This window comes from Schistocerca gregaria, unplaced genomic scaffold (assembly GCF_023897955.1).
Source record: "Schistocerca gregaria isolate iqSchGreg1 unplaced genomic scaffold, iqSchGreg1.2 ptg000180l, whole genome shotgun sequence".
Lineage (NCBI taxonomy): Eukaryota > Metazoa > Arthropoda > Insecta > Orthoptera > Acrididae > Schistocerca > Schistocerca gregaria.
The window spans coordinates 11590118-11606319 of NW_026061730.1; the positions used below are offsets into that span (position 1 = coordinate 11590118).

At 49.5% G+C, this 16202-nt stretch overlaps 10 non-coding genes across 10 annotated transcripts; all 10 read right to left on the reverse strand.

Annotated features, from left to right (window-relative positions):
* Nucleotides 1–184: 184 nt before the first annotated feature.
* On the reverse strand, nt 185–258 carry Trnat-agu (transfer RNA threonine (anticodon AGU)). Its single transcript has one exon. It is a non-coding gene; the product is annotated as a tRNA-Thr (tRNA).
* Nucleotides 259–1634: 1376 nt separating this feature from the next.
* On the reverse strand, nt 1635–1708 carry Trnat-agu (transfer RNA threonine (anticodon AGU)). The gene has a single exon. It is a non-coding gene; the product is annotated as a tRNA-Thr (tRNA).
* Nucleotides 1709–3083: 1375 nt separating this feature from the next.
* On the reverse strand, nt 3084–3157 carry Trnat-agu (transfer RNA threonine (anticodon AGU)). The gene has a single exon. It is a non-coding gene; the product is annotated as a tRNA-Thr (tRNA).
* A 1387-nt stretch (nt 3158–4544) lies between these two features.
* Trnat-agu (transfer RNA threonine (anticodon AGU)) lies at nt 4545–4618 on the reverse strand. Its single transcript has one exon. It is a non-coding gene; the product is annotated as a tRNA-Thr (tRNA).
* A 1375-nt stretch (nt 4619–5993) lies between these two features.
* Trnat-agu (transfer RNA threonine (anticodon AGU)) lies at nt 5994–6067 on the reverse strand. The gene has a single exon. It is a non-coding gene; the product is annotated as a tRNA-Thr (tRNA).
* Nucleotides 6068–7455: 1388 nt separating this feature from the next.
* On the reverse strand, nt 7456–7529 carry Trnat-agu (transfer RNA threonine (anticodon AGU)). The gene has a single exon. It is a non-coding gene; the product is annotated as a tRNA-Thr (tRNA).
* Nucleotides 7530–8916: 1387 nt separating this feature from the next.
* Trnat-agu (transfer RNA threonine (anticodon AGU)) lies at nt 8917–8990 on the reverse strand. Its single transcript has one exon. It is a non-coding gene; the product is annotated as a tRNA-Thr (tRNA).
* A 2844-nt stretch (nt 8991–11834) lies between these two features.
* Nucleotides 11835–11910, reverse strand: Trnat-agu (transfer RNA threonine (anticodon AGU)). Its single transcript has one exon. It is a non-coding gene; the product is annotated as a tRNA-Thr (tRNA).
* Nucleotides 11911–13294: 1384 nt separating this feature from the next.
* Trnat-agu (transfer RNA threonine (anticodon AGU)) lies at nt 13295–13368 on the reverse strand. The gene has a single exon. It is a non-coding gene; the product is annotated as a tRNA-Thr (tRNA).
* Nucleotides 13369–14754: 1386 nt separating this feature from the next.
* Trnat-agu (transfer RNA threonine (anticodon AGU)) lies at nt 14755–14828 on the reverse strand. Its single transcript has one exon. It is a non-coding gene; the product is annotated as a tRNA-Thr (tRNA).
* Between the last annotated feature and the right edge of the window lie 1374 nt (nt 14829–16202).

The following is a 16202-nucleotide window of genomic DNA, read 5'->3' on the forward strand; positions in this document are numbered from 1 at the left end:
TCACAACCAGCAACACCAGTAGCAGCCGACTGCACGCAAAGAATGGGAACGTGCAGTGGGATTTACGTGAAATCGGCGCAATTGTGGATGCTAATCGTTCGCTTGTATCTGCCTACACACCTCTGCCGGTTGGGAATTATTCCACTTGCATGGCAAGGTGCGCATGTAGGTGTGTTAAAAATTCTGGAGGCGCTGGGTATCGATCCCAGTACCTCTCGCACACTAAGCGAGCGCTCTACCATCTGAGCTACGCCCACCCCCCCCGATAACTAGTAGTGCTACATACAGTCATATCAACGTCACAGACCCTCGCACTCCCATTATTCCGCAGACAAACACTACTCTCTATGAATCAGTGAGGGTGTCTTTCAGGTTTCGTGCATTCTGTATCGAATCGTAGTTGGCCACAATGAAAGTGGCACGCATAACGTCGAAAATAGAGTTCAGACACCGCTCTGAGTAAGACGAACGTGTTGTCCACCTCTAGACTTCAATGACGTTAAGCCGTGATACCTAAGACAGGTCTGCACTCGATAACAGCCGGTCCCCACACTTACATCTTGCTCTCCTTATGACAGTATACATCATATCAGTCTGTAACGCTGGTTTTGCAACTTCTTGCGTGCGTTTATTTTCGCCGCGACCAACACTTACCATGCACTGACCACAAAACATGGAGGAGCCGGGGCTTGAACCCGAGACCGTTCACACGCTAAGCGAACGATCTGCCAACTGAGCTACAGCTACACACACGACCAAGCCTGGCTATTCTCCATTCTTTGCGACTCTGATGTGCACGGACACGATGGTTGGTTGGTTTGTAGCGGCGAAGGTACCAGAATACAAAGGCGCGGACACGTTCATATACACAAGAGTTCCAAGTAGTTTCGATGCTCTGGTATTACGAATGCAAATTCCGTCTGTTTTGAACGTCTTAAATTGAAAGGGCGGTCACAAATTGGTCCATTTCACTCCTTGTCCACAATCACACAGCACCTGAGGTAACAAGCACATCTCGAGCCCTATTGTGCTCTCCATTGTTCATGCCAACTCAGTGCCTCGCTCTTTGCTACTGTGTAAAACTCTTGTCGTCCAACTGCAAAACACTGGGACACAACAAGTTTCCGCGTCCCCATTGCACTGATCGTACTACGAAACGCTCCCCAAACTTGGCAATCACCCATGCAGATGACTTTTCCGACTTTACACGACGCTCACGCTAGTGACAGCCTTATTTATAGTTCGACGTCGCGCCAAAGCGAATGAGCACATTTCGCCTACGGCTCTGGCCGCTCTTCTAGTGTGGCTGCTCTGTGTCTGCAGGCAGCGAGGGGCTGCAAGCTTCCTGTGTTCGCACCTATATCACCTGTGCTTCCTTGTCAGAGACAGACTATCGCAAAACATACAACTCACTCCATGAATTGATTGCTACGGCATCTGTTATCAGCAGTCACAACCAGCAACACCAGTAGCAGCCGACTGCACGCAAAGAATGGGAACGTGCAGTGGGATTTACGTGAAATCGGTGCAATTGTGGATGCTAATCGTTCGCTTGTATCTGCCTACACACCTCTGCCGGTTGGGAATTATTCCTCTTGCATGGCAAGGTGCGCATGTAGGTGTGTTAAAAATTCTGGAGGCGCTGGGTATCGATCCCAGTACCTCTCGCACACTAAGCGAGCGCTCTACCATCTGAGCTACGCCCACCCCCCCGATAACTAGTAGTGCTACATACAGTCATATCAACGTCACAGACCCTCGCACTCCCATTATTTCGCAGACAAACACTACTCTCTATAAATCAGTGAGGGTGTCTTTCAGGTTTCGTGCATTCTGTATCGAATCGTAGTTGGCCACAATGAAAGTGGCACGCATAACGTCGAAAATAGAGTTCAGACACCGCTCTGAGTAAGACGAACGTGTTGTCCACCTCTAGACTTCAATGACGTTAAGCCGTGATACCTAAGACAGGTCTGCACTCGATAACAGCCGGTCCCCACGCTTACATCTTGCTCTCCTTATGACAGTATACATCATATCAGTCTGTGACGCTGGTTTTGCAACTTCTTGCGTGCGTTTATGTTCGCCGCGACCAACACTTACCATGCACTGACCACAAAACATGGAGGAGCCGGGGCTTGAACCCGAAACCGTTCAAACGCTAAGCGAACGATCTGCCAACTGAGCTACAGCTACACACACGACCAAGCTTGGCTATTCTCCATTCTTTGCGACTCTGATGTGCACGGACACGATGGTTGGTTGGTTTGTAGCGGCGAAGGTACCAGAATACAAAGGCGCGGACACGTTCATATACGCAAGAGTTCCAAGTAGTTTCGATGCTCTGGTATTACGAATGCAAATTCCGTCTGTTTTGAACGTCTTAAATTGAAAGGGCGGTCACAAATTGGTCCATTTCACTCCTTGTCCACAATCACACAGCACCTGAGGTAACAAGCACATCTCGAGCCCTATTGTGCTCTCCATTGTTCATGCCAACTCAGTGCCTCGCTCTTTGCTACTGTGTAAAACTCTTGTCGTCCAACTGCAAAACACTGGGACACAACAAGTTTCCGCGTCCCCATTGCACTGATCGTACTACGAAACGCTCCCCAAACTTGGCAATCACCCATGCAGATGACTTTTCCGACTTTACACGACGCTCACGCTAGTGACAGCCTTATTTATAGTTCGACGTCGCGCCAAAGCGAATGAGCACATTTCGCCTACGGCTCTGGCCGCTCTTCTAGTGTGGCTGCTCTGTGTCTGCAGGCAGCGAGGGGCTGCAAGCTTCCTGTGTTCGCACCTATATCACCTGTGCTTCCTTGTCAGAGACAGACTATCGCAAAACATACAACTCACTCCATGAATTGATTGCTACAGCATCTGTTATCAGCAGTCACAACCAGCAACACCAGTAGCAGCCGACTGCACGCAAAGAATGGCAACGTGCAGTGGGATTTACGTGAAATCGGCGCAATTGTGGATGCTAATCGTTCGCTTGTATCTGCCTACACACCTCTGCCGGTTGGGAATTATTCCTCTTGCATGGCAAGGTGCGCATGTAGGTGTGTTAAAAATTCTGGAGGCGCTGGGTATCGATCCCAGTACCTCTCGCACACTAAGCGAGCGCTCTACCATCTGAGCTACGCCCACCCCCCCCGATAACTAGTAGTGCTACATACAGTCATATCAACGTCACAGACCCTCGCACTCCCATTATTCCGCAGACAAACACTACTCTCTATGAATCAGTGAGGGTGTCTTTCAGGTTTCGTGCATTCTGTATCGAATCGTAGTTGGCCACAATGAAAGTGGCACGCATAACGTCGAAAATAGAGTTCAGACACCGCTCTGAGTAAGACGAACGTGTTGTCCACCTCTAGACTTCAATGACGTTAAGCCGTGATACCTAAGACAGGTCTGCACTCGATAACAGCCGGTCCCCACACTTACATCTTGCTCTCCTTATGACAGTATACATCATACCAGTCTGTAACGCTGGTTTTGCAACTTCTTGCGTGCGTTTATTTTCGCCGCGACCAACACTTACCATGCACTGACCACAAAACATGGAGGAGCCGGGGCTTGAACCCGAGACCGTTCACACGCTAAGCGAACGATCTGCCAACTGAGCTACAGCTACACACACGACCAAGCCTGGCTATTCTCCATTCTTTGCGACTCTGATGTGCACGGACACGATGGTTGGTTGGTTTGTAGCGGCGAAGGTACCAGAATACAAAGGCGCGGACACGTTCATATACACAAGAGTTCCAAGTAGTTTCGATGCTCTGGTATTACGAATGCAAATTCCGTCTGTTTTGAACGTCTTAAATTGAAAGGGCGGTCACAAATTGGTCCATTTCACTCCTTGTCCACAATCACACAGCACCTGAGGTAACAAGCACATCTCGAGCCCTATTGTGCTCTCCATTGTTCATGCCAACTCAGTGCCTCGCTCTTTGCTACTGTGTAAAACTCTTGTCGTCCAACTGCAAAACACTGGGACACAACAAGTTTCCGCGTCCCCATTGCACTGATCGTACTACGAAACGCTCCCCAAACTTGGCAATCACCCATGCAGATGACTTTTCCCTCTTTACACGACGCTCACGCAACGCTCACGTTAGTGACAGCCTTATTTATAGTTCGACGTCGCGCCAAAGCGAATGAGCACATTTCGCCTACGGCTTAGGCCGCTCTTCTAGTGTGGCTGCTCTGTGTCTGCAGGCAGCGAGGGGCTGCAAGCTTCCTGTGTTCGCACCTATATCACCTGTGCTTCCTTGTCAGAGACAGACTATCGCAAAACATACAACTCACTCCATGAATTGATTGCTACGGCATCTGTTATCAGCAGTCACAACCAGCAACACCAGTAGCAGCCGACTGCACGCAAAGAATGGGAACGTGCAGTGGGATTTACGTGAAATCGGTGCAATTGTGGATGCTAATCGTTCGCTTGTATCTGCCTACACACCTCTGCCGGTTGGGAATTATTCCTCTTGCATGGCAAGGTGCGCATGTAGGTGTGTTAAAAATTCTGGAGGCGCTGGGTATCGATCCCAGTACCTCTCGCACACTAAGCGAGCGCTCTACCATCTGAGCTACGCCCACCCCCCCGATAACTAGTAGTGCTACATACAGTCATATCAACGTCACAGACCCTCGCACTCCCATTATTCCGCAGACAAACACTACTCTCTATAAATCAGTGAGGGTGTCTTTCAGGTTTCGTGCATTCTGTATCGAATCGTAGTTGGCCACAATGAAAGTGGCACGCATAACGTCGAAAATAGAGTTCAGACACCGCTCTGAGTAAGACGAACGTGTTGTCCACCTCTAGACTTCAATGACGTTAAGCCGTGATACCTAAGACAGGTCTGCACTCGATAACAGCCGGTCCCCACGCTTACATCTTGCTCTCCTTATGACAGTATACATCATATCAGTCTGTGACGCTGGTTTTGCAACTTCTTGCGTGCGTTTATGTTCGCCGCGACCAACACTTACCATGCACTGACCACAAAACATGGAGGAGCCGGGGCTTGAACCCGAAACCGTTCAAACGCTAAGCGAACGATCTGCCAACTGAGCTACAGCTACACACACGAGCAAGCTTGGCTATTCTCCATTCTTTGCGACTCTGATGTGCACGGACACGATGGTTGGTTGGTTTGTAGCGGCGAAGGTACCAGAATACAAAGGCGCGGACACGTTCATATACGCAAGAGTTCCAAGTAGTTTCGATGCTCTGGTATTACGAATGCAAATTCCGTCTGTTTTGAACGTCTTAAATTGAAAGGGCGGTCACAAATTGGTCCATTTCACTCCTTGTCCACAATCACACAGCACCTGAGGTAACAAGCACATCTCGAGCCCTATTGTGCTCTCCATTGTTCATGCCAACTCAGTGCCTCGCTCTTTGCTACTGTGTAAAACTCTTGTCGTCCAACTGCAAAACACTGGGACACAACAAGTTTCCGCGTCCCCATTGCACTGATCGTACTACGAAACGCTCCCCAAACTTGGCAATCACCCATGCAGATGACTTTTCCGACTTTACACGACGCTCACGCTAGTGACAGCCTTATTTATAGTTCGACGTCGCGCCAAAGCGAATGAGCACATTTCGCCTACGGCTCTGGCCGCTCTTCTAGTGTGGCTGCTCTGTGTCTGCAGGCAGCGAGGGGCTGCAAGCTTCCTGTGTTCGCACCTATATCACCTGTGCTTCCTTGTCAGAGACAGACTATCGCAAAACATACAACTCACTCCATGAATTGATTGCTACAGCATCTGTTATCAGCAGTCACAACCAGCAACACCAGTAGCAGCCGACTGCACGCAAAGAATGGCAACGTGCAGTGGGATTTACGTGAAATCGGCGCAATTGTGGATGCTAATCGTTCGCTTGTATCTGCCTACACACCTCTGCCGGTTGGGAATTATTCCTCTTGCATGGCAAGGTGCGCATGTAGGTGTGTTAAAAATTCTGGAGGCGCTGGGTATCGATCCCAGTACCTCTCGCACACTAAGCGAGCGCTCTACCATCTGAGCTACGCCCACCCCCCCCCGATAACTAGTAGTGCTACATACAGTCATATCAACGTCACAGACCCTCGCACTCCCATTATTCCGCAGACAAACACTACTCTCTATGAATCAGTGAGGGTGTCTTTCAGGTTTCGTGCATTCTGTATCGAATCGTAGTTGGCCACAATGAAAGTGGCACGCATAACGTCGAAAATAGAGTTCAGACACCGCTCTGAGTAAGACGAACGTGTTGTCCACCTCTAGACTTCAATGACGTTAAGCCGTGATACCTAAGACAGGTCTGCACTCGATAACAGCCGGTCCCCACACTTACATCTTGCTCTCCTTATGACAGTATACATCATACCAGTCTGTAACGCTGGTTTTGCAACTTCTTGCGTGCGTTTATTTTCGCCGCGACCAACACTTACCATGCACTGACCACAAAACATGGAGGAGCCGGGGCTTGAACCCGAGACCGTTCACACGCTAAGCGAACGATCTGCCAACTGAGCTACAGCTACACACACGACCAAGCCTGGCTATTCTCCATTCTTTGCGACTCTGATGTGCACGGACACGATGGTTGGTTGGTTTGTAGCGGCGAAGGTACCAGAATACAAAGGCGCGGACACGTTCATATACACAAGAGTTCCAAGTAGTTTCGATGCTCTGGTATTACGAATGCAAATTCCGTCTGTTTTGAACGTCTTAAATTGAAAGGGCGGTCACAAATTGGTCCATTTCACTCCTTGTCCACAATCACACAGCACCTGAGGTAACAAGCACATCTCGAGCCCTATTGTGCTCTCCATTGTTCATGCCAACTCAGTGCCTCGCTCTTTGCTACTGTGTAAAACTCTTGTCGTCCAACTGCAAAACACTGGGACACAACAAGTTTCCGCGTCCCCATTGCACTGATCGTACTACGAAACGCTCCCCAAACTTGGCAATCACCCATGCAGATGACTTTTCCCTCTTTACACGACGCTCACGCAACGCTCACGCTAGTGACAGCCTTATTTATAGTTCGACGTCGCGCCAAAGCGAATGAGCACATTTCGCCTACGGCTTAGGCCGCTCTTCTAGTGTGGCTGCTCTGTGTCTGCAGGCAGCGAGGGGCTGCAAGCTTCCTGTGTTCGCACCTATATCACCTGTGCTTCCTTGTCAGAGACAGACTATCGCAAAACATACAACTCACTCCATGAATTGATTGCTACGGCATCTGTTATCAGCAGTCACAACCAGCAACACCAGTAGCAGCCGACTGCACGCAAAGAATGGGAACGTGCAGTGGGATTTACGTGAAATCGGCGCAATTGTGGATGCTAATCGTTCGCTTGTATCTGCCTACACACCTCTGCCGGTTGGGAATTATTCCACTTGCATGGCAAGGTGCGCATGTAGGTGTGTTAAAAATTCTGGAGGCGCTGGGTATCGATCCCAGTACCTCTCGCACACTAAGCGAGCGCTCTACCATCTGAGCTACGCCCACCCCCCCCGATAACTAGTAGTGCTACATACAGTCATATCAACGTCACAGACCCTTGCACTCCCATTATTCCGCAGACAAACACTACTCTCTATGAATCAGTGAGGGTGTCTTTCAGGTTTCGTGCATTCTGTATCGAATCGTAGTTGGCCACAATGAAAGTGGCACGCATAACGTCGAAAATAGAGTTCAGACACCGCTCTGAGTAAGACGAACGTGTTGTCCACCTCTAGACTTCAATGACGTTAAGCCGTGATACCTAAGACAGGTCTGCACTCGATAACAGCCGGTCCCCACACTTACATCTTGCTCTCCTTATGACAGTATACATCATATCAGTCTGTAACGCTGGTTTTGCAACTTCTTGCGTGCGTTTATTTTCGCCGCGACCAACACTTACCATGCACTGACCACAAAACATGGAGGAGCCGGGGCTTGAACCCGAGACCGTTCACACGCTAAGCGAACGATCTGCCAACTGAGCTACAGCTACACACACGACCAAGCCTGGCTATTCTCCATTCTTTGCGACTCTGATGTGCACGGACACGATGGTTGGTTGGTTTGTAGCGGCGAAGGTACCAGAATACAAAGGCGCGGACACGTTCATATACACAAGAGTTCCAAGTAGTTTCGATGCTCTGGTATTACGAATGCAAATTCCGTCTGTTTTGAACGTCTTAAATTGAAAGGGCGGTCACAAATTGGTCCATTTCACTCCTTGTCCACAATCACACAGCACCTGAGGTAACAAGCACATCTCGAGCCCTATTGTGCTCTCCATTGTTCATGCCAACTCAGTGCCTCGCTCTTTGCTACTGTGTAAAACTCTTGTCGTCCAACTGCAAAACACTGGGACACAACAAGTTTCCGCGTCCCCATTGCACTGATCGTACTACGAAACGCTCCCCAAACTTGGCAATCACCCATGCAGATGACTTTTCCGACTTTACACGACGCTCACGCAACGCTCACGCTAGTGACAGCCTTATTTATAGTTCGACGTCGCGCCAAAGCGAATGAGCACATTTCGCCTACGGCTTAGGCCGCTCTTCTAGTGTGGCTGCTCTGTGTCTGCAGGCAGCGAGGGGCTGCAAGCTTCCTGTGTTCGCACCTATATCACCTGTGCTTCCTTGTCAGAGACAGACTATCGCAAAACATACAACTCACTCCATGAATTGATTGCTACGGCATCTGTTATCAGCAGTCACAACCAGCAACACCAGTAGCAGCCGACTGCACGCAAAGAATGGCAACGTGCAGTGGGATTTACGTGAAATCGGCGCAATTGTGGATGCTAATCGTTCGCTTGTATCTGCCTACACACCTCTGCCGGTTGGGAATTATTCCACTTGCATGGCAAGGTGCGCATGTAGGTGTGTTAAAAATTCTGGAGGCGCTGGGTATCGATCCCAGTACCTCTCGCACACTAAGCGAGCGCTCTACCATCTGAGCTACGCCCACCCCCCCCCCCCCCCCGTTAACTAGTAGTGCTACATACAGTCATATCAACGTCACAGACCATCGCACTCCCATTATTCCGCAGACAAACACTACTCTCTATGAATCAGTGAGGGTGTCTTTCAGGTTTCGTGCATTCTGTATCGAATCGTAGTTGGCCACTATGAAAGTGGCACGCATAACGTCGAAAATAGAGTTCAGACACCGCTCTGAGTAAGACGAACGTGTTGTCCACCTCTAGACTTCAATGACGTTAAGCCGTGATACCTAAGACAGGTCTGCACTCGATAACAGCCGGTCCCCACACTTACATCTTGCTCTCCTTATGACAGTATACATCATACCAGTCTGTAACGCTGGTTTTGCAACTTCTTGCGTGCGTTTATTTTCGCCGCGACCAACACTTACCATGCACTGACCACAAAACATGGAGGAGCCGGGGCTTGAACCCGAGACCGTTCACACGCTAAGCGAACGATCTGCCAACTGAGCTACAGCTACACACACGACCAAGCCTGGCTATTCTCCATTCTTTGCGACTCTGATGTGCACGGACACGATGGTTGGTTGGTTTGTAGCGGCGAAGGTACCAGAATACAAAGGCGCGGACACGTTCATATACACAAGAGTTCCAAGTAGTTTCGATGCTCTGGTATTACGAATGCAAATTCCGTCTGTTTTGAACGTCTTAAATTGAAAGGGCGGTCACAAATTGGTCCATTTCACTCCTTGTCCACAATCACACAGCACCTGAGGTAACAAGCACATCTCGAGCCCTATTGTGCTCTCCATTGTTCATGCCAACTCAGTGCCTCGCTCTTTGCTACTGTGTAAAACTCTTGTCGTCCAACTGCAAAACACTGGGACACAACAAGTTTCCGCGTCCCCATTGCACTGATCGTACTACGAAACGCTCCCCAAACTTGGCAATCACCCATGCAGATGACTTTTCCGACTTTACACGACGCTCACGCAACGCTCACGCTAGTGACAGCCTTATTTATAGTTCGACGTCGCGCCAAAGCGAATGAGCACATTTCGCCTACGGCTTAGGCCGCTCTTCTAGTGTGGCTGCTCTGTGTCTGCAGGCAGCGAGGGGCTGCAAGCTTCCTGTGTTCGCACCTATATCACCTGTGCTTCCTTGTCAGAGACAGACTATCGCAAAACATACAACTCACTCCATGAATTGATTGCTACGGTATCTGTTATCAGCAGTCACAACCAGCAACACCAGTAGCAGCCGACTGCACGCAAAGAATGGGAACGTGCAGTGGGATTTACGTGAAATCGGCGCAATTGTGGATGCTAATCGTTCGCTTGTATCTGCCTACACACCTCTGCCGGTTGGGAATTATTCCTCTTGCATGGCAAGGTGCGCATGTAGGTGTGTTAAAAATTCTGCAGGCGCTGGGTATCGATCCCAGTACCTCTCGCACACTAAGCGAGCCCTCTACCATCTGAGCTACGCCCACCCCCCCGATAACTAGTAGTGCTACATACAGTCATATCAACGTCACAGACCCTCGCACTCCAATTATTCCGCAGACAAACACTACTCTCTACGAATCAGTGAGGGTGTCTTTCAGGTTTCGTGCATTCTGTATCGAATCGTAGTTGGCCACTATGAAAGTGGCACGCATAACGTCGAAAATAGAGTTCAGACACCGCTCTGAGTAAGACGAACGTGTTGTCCACCTCTAGACTTCAATGACGTTAAGCCGTGATACCTAAGACAGGTCTGCACTCGATAACAGCCGGTCCCCACACTTACATCTTGCTCTCCTTATGACAGTATACATCATACCAGTCTGTGACGCTGGTTTTGCAACTTCTTGCGTGCGTTTATGTTCGCCGCCACCAACACTTACCATGCACTGACCACAAAACATGGAGGAGCCGGGGCTTGAACCCGAGACCGTTCACACTCTAAGCGAACGATCTGCCAACTGAGCTACAACTACACACACGACCAAGCCTGGCTATTCTCCATTCTTTGCGACTCTGATGTGCACGGACACGATGGTTGGTTGGTTTGTAGCGACGAAGGTACCAGAATACAAAGGCGCGGACACGTTCATATACACAAGAGTTCCAAGTAGTTTCGATGCTCTGGTATTACGAATGCAAATTCCGTCTGTTTTGAACGTCTTAAATTGAAAGGGCGGTCACAAATTGGTCCATTTCACTCCTTGTCCACAATCACACAGCACCTGAGATAACAAGCACATCTCGAGCCCTATTGTGCTCTCCATTGTTCATGCCAACTCAGTGCCTCGCTCTTTGCTACTGTGTAAAACTCTTGTCGTCCAACTGCAAAACACTGGGACACAACAAGTTTCCGCGTCCCCATTGCACTGATCGTACTACGAAACGCTCCCCAAACTTGGCAATCACCCATGCAGATGACTATTCCGACTTTACACGACGCTCACGCTAGTGACAGCTTTATTTATAGTTCGACGTCACGCCAAAGCGAATGAGCACATTTCGCCTACGGCTTAGGCCGCTCTTCTAGTGTGGCTGCTCTGTGTCTGCAGGCAGCGAGGGGCTGCAAGCTTCCTGTGTTCGCACCTATATCACCTGTGCTTCCTTGTCAGAGACAGACTATCGCAAAACATACAACTCACTCCATGAATTGATTGCTACGGCATCTGTTATCAGCAGTCACAACCAGCAACACCAGTAGCAGCCGACTGCACGCAAAGAATGGGAACGTGCAGTGGGATTTACGTGAAATCGGCGCAATTGTGGATGCTAATCGTTCGCTTGTATCTGCCTACACACCTCTGCCGGTTGGGAATTATTCATCTTGCATGGCAAGGTGCGCATGTAGGTGTGTTAAAAATTCTGGAGGCGCTGGGTATCGATCCCAGTACCTCTCGCACACTAAGCGAGCGCTCTACCATCTGAGCTACGCCCACTCCCCCGATAACTAGTAGTGCTACATACAGTCATATCAACGTCACAGACCCTCGCACTCCCATTATTCCGCCGACAAACACTACTCTCTATGAATCAGTGAGGGTGTCTTTCAGGTTTCGTGCATTCTGTATCGAATCGTAGTTGGCCACAATGAAAGTGGCACGCGTAACGTCGAAAATAGAGTTCAGACACCGCTCTGAGTAAGACGAACGTGTTGTCCACCTCTAGACTTCAATGACGTTAAGCCGTGATACCTAAGACAGGTCTGCACTCGATAACATCCGGTCCCCACACTTACATCTTGCTCTCCTTAAGTCAGTATACATCATATCAGTCTGTGACGCTGGTTTTGCAACTTCTTGCGTGCGTTTATGTTCGCCGCGACCAACACTTACCATGCACTGACCACAAAACATGGAGGAGCCGGGGCTTGAACCCGAGACCGTTCACACGCTAAGCGAACGATCTGCCAACTGAGCTACAACTACACACACGACCAAGCCTGGCTATTCTCCATTCTTTGCGACTCTGATGTGCACGGACACGATGGTTGGTTGGTTTGTAGCGGCGAAGGTACCAGAATACAAAGGCGCGGACACGTTCATATACACAAGAGTTCCAAGTAGTTTCGATGCTCTGGTATTACGCATGCAAATTCCGTCTGTTTTCAACGTCTTAAATTGAAAGGGCGGTCACAAATTGGTCCATTTCACTCCTTGTCCACAATCACACAGCACCTGAGGTAACAAGCACATCTCGAGCCCTATTGTGCTCTCCATTGTTCATGCCAACTCAGTGCCTCGCTCTTTGCTACTGTGTAAAACTCTTGTCGTCCAACTGCAAAACACTGGGACACAACAAGTTTCCGCGTCCCCATTGCACTGATCGTACTACGAAACGCTCCCCAAACTTGGCAATCACCCATGCAGATGACTTTTCCGACTTTACACGACGCTCACGCAACGCTCACGCTAGTGACAGCCTTATTTATAGTTCGACGTCGCGCCAAAGCGAATGAGCACATTTCGCCTACGGCTTAGGCCGCTCTTCTAGTGTGGCTGCTCTGTGTCTGCAGGCAGCGAGGGGCTGCAAGCTTCCTGTGTTCGCACCTATATCACCTGTGCTTCCTTGTCAGAGACAGACTATCGCAAAACATACAACTCACTCCATGAATTGATTGCTACGGCATCTGTTATCAGCAGTCACAACCAGCAACACCAGTAGCAGCCGACTGCACGCAAAGAATGGGAACGTGCAGTGGGATTTACGTGAAATCGGCGCAATTGTGGATGCTAATCGTTCGCTTGTATCTGCCTACACACCTCTGCCGGTTGGGAATTATTCCACTTGCATGGCAAGGTGCGGATGTAGGTGTGTTAAAAATTCTGGAGGCGCTGGGTATCGATCCCAGTACCTCTCGCACACTAAGCGAGCGCTCTACCATCTGAGCTACGCCCACCCCCCCGATAACTAGTAGTGCTACATACAGTCATATCAACGTCACAGACCCTCGCACTCCCATTATTCCGCCGACAAACACTACTCTCTATGAATCAGTGAGGGTGTCTTTCAGGTTTCGTGCATTCTGTATCGAATCGTAGTTGGCCACAATGAAAGTGGCACGCATAACGTCGAAAATAGAGTTCAGACACCGCTCTGAGTAAGACGAACGTGTTGTCCACCTCTAGACTTCAATGACGTTAAGCCGTGATACCTAAGACAGGTCTGCACTCGATAACAGCCGGTCCCCACACTTACATCTTGCTCTCCTTATGACAGTATACATCATATCAGTCTGTGACGCTGGTTTTGCAACTTCTTGCGTGCGTTTATGTTCGCCGCGACCAACACTTACCATGCACTGACCACAAAACATGGAGGAGCCGGGGCTTGAACCCGAGACCGTTCACACGCTAAGCGAACGATCTGCCAACTGAGCTACAACTACACACACGACCAAGCCTGGCTATTCTCCATTCTTTTCGTCTCTGATGTGCACGGACACGATGGTTGGTTGGTTTGTAGCGGCGAAGGTACCAGAATACAAAGGCGCGGACACGTTCATATACACAAGAGTTCCAAGTAGTTTCGATGCTCTGGTATTACGCATGCAAATTCCGTCTGTTTTCAACGTCTTAAATTGAAAGGGCGGTCACAAATTGGTCCATTTCACTCCTTGTCCACAATCACACAGCACCTGAGGTAACAAGCACATCTCGAGCCCTATTGTGCTCTCCATTGTTCATGCCAACTCAGTGCCTCGCTCTTTGCTACTGTGTAAAACTCTTGTCGTCCAACTGCAAAACACTGGGACACAACAAGTTTCCGCGTCCCCATTGCACTGATCGTACTACGAAACGCTCCCCAAACTTGGCAATCACCCATGCAGATGACTTTTCCGACTTTACACGACGCTCACGCAACGCTCACGCTAGTGACAGCCTTATTTATAGTTCGACGTCGCGCCAAAGCGAATGAGCACATTTCGCCTACGGCTTAGGCCGCTCTTCTAGTGTGGCTGCTCTGTGTCTGCAGGCAGCGAGGGGCTGCAAGCTTCCTGTGTTCGCACCTATATCACCTGTGCTTCCTTGTCAGAGACAGACTATCGCAAAACATACAACTCACTCCATGAATTGATTGCTACGGCATCTGTTATCAGCAGTCACAACCAGCAACACCAGTAGCAGCCGACTGCACGCAAAGAATGGGAACGTGCAGTGGGATTTACGTGAAATCGGCGCAATTGTGGATGCTAATCGTTCGCTTGTATCTGCCTACACACCTCTGCCGGTTGGGAATTATTCCACTTGCATGGCAAGGTGCGCATGTAGGTGTGTTAAAAATTCTGGAGGCGCTGGGTATCGATCCCAGTACCTCTCGCACACTAAGCGAGCGCTCTACCATCTGAGCTACGCCCACCCCCACGATAACTAGTAGTGCTACATACAGTCATATCAACGTCACAGACCCTCGCACTCCCATTATTCCGCAGACAAACACTGCTCTCTATGAATCAGTGAGGGTGTCTTTCAGGTTTCGTGCATTCTGTATCGAATCGTAGTTGGCCACAATGAAAGTGGCACGCATAACGTCGAAAACAGAGATCAGACACCGCTCTGAGTAAGACGAACTTGTTGTCCACCTCTAGACTTCAATGACGTTAAGCCGTGATACCTAAGACAGGTCTGCACTCGATAACATCCGGTCCCCACACTTACATCTTGCTCTCCTTATGTCAGTATACATCATATCAGTCTGTGACGCTGGTTTTGCAACTTCTTGCGTGCGTTTATGTTCGCCGCGACCAACACTTACCATGCACTGACCACAAAACATGGAGGAGCCGGGGCTTGAACCCGAGACCGTTCACACGCTAAGCGAACGATCTGCCAACTGAGCTACAACTACACACACGACCAAGCCTGGCTATTCTCCATTCTTTGCGACTCTGATGTGCACGGACACGATGGTTGGTTGGTTTGTAGCGGCGAAGGTACCAGAATACAAAGGCGCGGACACGTTCATATACACAAGAGTTCCAAGTAGTTTCGATGCTCTGGTATTACGAATACAAATTCCGTCTGTTTTGAACGTCTTAAATTGAAAGGGCGGTCACAAATTGGTCCATTTCACTCCTTGTCCACAATCACACAGCACCTGAGGTAACAAGCACATCTCGAGCCCTATTGTGCTCTCCATTGTTCATGCCAACTCAGTGCCTCGCTCTTTGCTACTGTGTAAAACTCTTGTCGTCCAACTGCAAAACACTGGGACACAACAAGTTTCCGCGTCCCCATTGCACTGATCGTACTACGAAACGCTCCCCAAACTTGGCAATCACCCATGCAGATGACTTTTCCGACTTTACACGACGCTCACGCAACGCTCACGCTAGTGACAGCCTTATTTATAGTTCGACGTCGCGCCAAAGCGAATGAGCACATTTCGCCTACGGCTTAGGCCGCTCTTCTAGTGTGGCTGCTCTGTGTCTGCAGGCAGCGAGGGGCTGCAAGCTTCCTGTGTTCGCACCTATATCACCTGTGCTTCCTTGTCAGAGACAGACTATCGCAAAACATACAACTCACTCCATGAATTGATTGCTACGGCATCTGTTATCAGCAGTCACAACCAGCAACACCAGTAGCAGCCGACTGCACGCAAAGAATGGGAACGTGCAGTGGGATTTACGTGAAATCGGCGCAATTGTGGATGCTAATCGTTCGCTTGTATCTGCCTACCTGCCGGTTGGGAATTATTCCACTTGCATGGCAAGGTGCGCATGTAAGTGTGTTAA